Here is a 5,443-nt window from a genome sequence, read left to right as displayed (position 1 = left end):
TGTTGTTGTTTAGAAATTTGGAGTCTTGCTATGTAAATTTGTCACGTGGAATTGGCTGAAAGATGTTTCAATTGAAGTTAAATGAAAAAAAGTATAATGGTCATGATATATAATCTATTTGATGAAATAAATATAAATGGGTAAATATGTGTATTTAAAAAAATAAAATTGGGCATAATTGTTATTTAGGTTTTTAATTGGAGATATTTGCAATTTTGAGTATATAATTGGGGATATATGCAATTCTTTTTTTTTTTTATCTATAAATCCTTATAAAACATATTGAAATTCTATTTTAAATAATTTAAGCACTTTTCAATATCCTCATATTGCCTTTGATTCACACATTACCTTTAATCCTATATTTCTAAATACAATCAGACAAACACTCTACCAAGATCTAATACACAGTCACTTGTTTCCCTCCTTCCTACTTACACACACGCATATCAATTCCCCCCCCCCCCCCACTGTTTTGTATTATCATCACCGTTTAACCGCCGCAATATGCGGGCACCAACCCTCGTACCTCAATTAATCTAACTGGTAGTTTTCTTAAATTGATCATCCAACCAGTTTGTTCTTTCGCAACTTTTTTTAGATTAAATATATTTATTTTATTATCTTTAACTAGCATGTTATCTACACAATACGACGGTGATCGTAGCGGAGAAGGTGTGGTGGTGGGGTGATTATTGGTGACAGAGGCGGTAGTGTAAATTATTGATGTACACGTAATTGATGTAAATGGTTAATGGAGATATTTTGAAAATATAAAAGATCAATAGTGTAATTTAGTTATTAATATTAATGGGTAATGTATGTGAAAATATTTTAAATGGTGCTAAGTGAAAATATTATACAAGTTTCAACATTTCTAAAAATAAAGAGTTATTTTTCTAATAATATAGTAGGGAAAAGTTAAATTAAGTACTCCTTATTTTAGGGACTATTAGAGATACTTCTCAATCATTCATTTTTCATCATCTCTGACCACCACCACCACCACCACCACCATCACCATACCATCATCTCCGACCACCACCATGATCTTCCGGCGACGGCAACCATCGCCATCACGACTTACACATGTGTAAGTAGAACTTACATTGTACTTACACATGTGTAGGTTATACCACCACCACCACCATCATCTCCGACCACTACCATGATCCTCCGACGATGGCAACCACCGCCACCACGACTTACACATGTGTAAGGTACAACTTACACATGTGTAAGTATGAGAACACTTAAAAAAACATCATTTTGATGCATTAAAAGTCCATAAAACTAACATAGTGCTTAACTAATTATAATTATTTAAGTGTATAACAACACATTGGCCTGTCAAAATCAAGAAAATCAAGTTTTTTGTTTTGTGCATCCATCTTGTATGCATATTCTTCAAAATAATGCATCCACCAAAAAACATGACTTTTTCGATTTTAACGGATCAATGTGTTGTTAAACACTTAAATAATGATAATTAGTTAAGCACTATGTTAGTTTTATAGACTTTTAATGCATCAAAATGATATTTTTAAGTGTTCTCATCGTTCTTATTTTAAAACTGTTCTTATTTGATTGTCTCTCTATATATATATATATATGTTGGGTAATGTAAAACAAGTACGAGTATTAAAGTAAAACAAATAAGACAAAATCTTGACCCTTAGATCATGGTTAAATTGATGCACGAAGATTCACGGAACAATTGATGTGCGATGATTTTCATGATGCACGGTGATTATCACTGGAGAAAAACCTATTGTTTAATTGTTTTACTTTGATACTTGTTTTATTTTACCTAAAACCTATATATATATATATATATATATATATATATCATAACAATTCATATATGTGACATAAGTTTAGTTAAAAAAATTATAAGGCTCTTATTTATATCTATTTTCCATTATAAAGCAAACTCATTTTTCTCATTTGACTTAATTAAGAACTTGATAAGTATAAAATACCCTTATTTATATTAATATTTTTATAACACACCCTTTAAAATACCTACCTTATCCTTTAATTAAAATTTAACTTACTCACAAAACATACGCTCCTTCACCCCTCTCTTTCTCGCTAGCTCGCTGCTCAATGGGGAAAATGAGTTTGCTTCATTATGAAATATAGATATATACAACCTATGGGTTTATTCGTATATCCACACAACGAGAAGGTATCGCTACATTTAACCGTCATTTTTTGAAGGTTCCGCTGCATCGTACGGGTATAATGTTAGTATATATTGGTAGATACCATACCATATCTTTTCTCCTTTAAGTAATTAAAATTTTGAAATAACCATATTATCCATCTTCTTTATTCATTCACTAATGTAAACAACTTCATCTATTTACCTATAATACCTTTAATAAAATAAATTACAACATAGATCCTCTAACCCTTAAAAATCATATTAACCCCTTTTGCATCAATTGATTTACATTAACTACCACGCCACCAGCACCGTCACTGCCGCCGTCGCCACACCTTCATCGTTACCATCATCACCGTCGCATTATGCGGGGATCCGTCTAGTTAGAAAATACTTTAAAAAGGACAATGGACACTCAACCAAAGCTATAGAAGTTCCTGAATTACCCAAAATGTTTAAAATAATACACATCTTAATAACTATAACTATCTACCAATATACTAAAACAAGATTGTGTATGTTTTTTAATCGACACTTGGTGCATTCCTTGCATAACATGTTTCACTTTTGGTGTAATTAAAAAAAAATCATAATTCATAATTACCTAATTGTAGTCAAATACTAATCTTTTTTTTAGATTTAGTATAAAAAGATTTTTGATCGACACTTGGCGCATTTCTTGCACGACATGTGTCACTTTGGTGTAACTAAAAAAAGATTTTCTAATTCATAATTATCTAATTGTAATCAAATACTAATCTTTAGATTTAATATATATATATATATCATTATATATTTTATTATTATTATTATTATTATTATTACTTACCCAAAATATTTTATTATTATTATGTAAAGTTTTAAGTTTTCATATATATGATTTATAGAAAAAAGTTAATAATGTTAACGACTAATATATCAATAGGGAACACAACTTTTTTAAAAGATAAGATATATGCTAAGTTTTAAACATTTAATTAAAAAAATATATGTTATACAATTCTTGGGTTTTCATATACTATTTGAAAGGATATATATCCAAAGTTAAGTATCTAATAGCCACATATTCCCTATTTTCTATATAAATATAATTGTATAATCATATATTATATAATCCGTATATTATACGGACATTAAGACTATTAACTTAACTATACAAGATATATAATTATGTATAATAAATTTTCCATTCATATTTAACTGTTAAAAAATCGTGCATATAGATTAGAATAAATATGTTGTATTCATGATACATCACACAATAACGAATATTCAATCTTATGAATAATATCTTTATACATAAGCACATAGCAATCTTATGAATACTCTATGGCATCGATCACCGTGATTAAGGATATAACCCCTACCAAACGCAATCCCGTGTTGAAAGTATGTTCTCTTGGGTCATGGATACAACATAGAAACTATAAGAATAAGACTCCGCCAACACTAGAGATTCTTCTGATTGACGAAAAGGTTAGATTTTTTTTAAAACTTTTTTTTTAATAATACTTATACTATATTACTCTCAATAGATATTGTTATATACGTTTGCTCTAGGATTTAATTCAATCGAATTAATTTACAACTTCCTATGGATATTGCTATATTATTATTATTATTATTATTATTATTATTATTATTATTATTATTATTATTATTATTATTATTATTATTATTTGTTTGTATGCAATTAATTATAGGGTTCCAAGATTCAAGCTTCTCTCAAAAAAAAAATGCAAAATTTTGTTTGAAAACATAATACCAAACACCTATAGTTAATACTAGATTTTAAATCCGTGTCCAACACTGGACACGAGCTTATGATATTATCAATATTAATTTTTCATACATTTATATCATAAAACTTATAATTTTGAAGATATATTTTGCAAGTAATAGTACAATAATCACAGGTTCGTCACTTTCATTATTAGTTGAGACATATTGTTGGAATTGTTTGTCGTGGTCATTCTTTATTATATAATTTATTTAAAGCAGCTGCACCAATAATGTAATATTGATATGAAAGATAATTAAGAATTAAAATATAGACATACTTATGATATCGTACTTGACATTCAAGTAGATGTTTTTAATTATGATGTGGGGCCATAATACAGAGAAGTTTATTTCAATCACTTGTCCTATGATAACTTAGATAACAATTAGGATTGTTTTCCTAGTCTTTGATAACAATTAGGACTCTTGATTTGAGTGATAATAGTAACTTTAAACATTAATACACAAAACTAATATATAAAAAAAGAAAATTTTGTACCTTTTTGATTGAGATATAGAATGAATTTTTAATGGAGTCCATATTAATTTGGATTTATCATTCAACTAACCCTCTGTTGTAAATCGTGTTTTGTTTTGTGATCGTCCCATGTTCTGTGATTTATATAGGTATCAATTTATAATATTTTCTTATAAGAAATATTTATTTTTAGTCATGTAGTCGACATTGATATTTATATGTGTAAATCTATATTTTATTTTTATATAATAATAAGTCAAGAAAAGTCAAAATTGAAATCTTGAGAAAATCAAGAGATGTGATTACACGGATTGTTTATAGCATTTTAAAGATAAGATAAATTATTAAATATATAAATTTAAATGTAAAATGTAAGTAAAAACAAATTTAAAAGAATATATTTCTAAAACATTAAACACATATATTATATTTCATCTTTTGAAATAATTTTTTGTACATAATATTTCATATGTTGAAATTGTTTTAATTAATTAAATGATTATTTTTTTTAAAAAATCCTTTTCAAGTTGAAGGCTAAATTAAGTATAAATTAAGTATTAAGGGTTAAAAAGTGTAAATTATTGATGGAAACCAAAAAGTGTAAATTATTGATGGAAACCAAAAAGTGTAAATTAATGAGATTTTTTGGATAAATACTAATATAATAATATATTTGGATAATGATTATTGAAATTTTTAATTTATAATTAAATTCAATGATTACATAAGCGAAAGTCAATTTGATAAAATTAAGCAATTTGATTGGTTAATAAGTTATTAGTTCAATTGTTTTATAGTATATATATATATATTAAGAATATTTTTTAGAGTATTAGTTAGAAAAATTATGTAATTTTAGGTTCTTCTGAAATTCGAAGTCCTTTCTATCAAGTATGTGTATATAATTATATGTTGTTTTTAAAATTATAATCATTGGCAGATATTTAGCTCATTTGGTCTTTTGATATGTAAGGTAAAAGATCAATCTAGCTATGGTACATACTTATCGAAGA

The sequence above is a fragment of the Erigeron canadensis genome, chromosome 4, assembly GCF_010389155.1.
Source record: "Erigeron canadensis isolate Cc75 chromosome 4, C_canadensis_v1, whole genome shotgun sequence".
NCBI lineage: Eukaryota > Viridiplantae > Streptophyta > Magnoliopsida > Asterales > Asteraceae > Erigeron > Erigeron canadensis.
The sequence above is the reverse complement of the archived record's forward strand: the minus strand, read 5'-3'. Positions refer to the sequence as shown.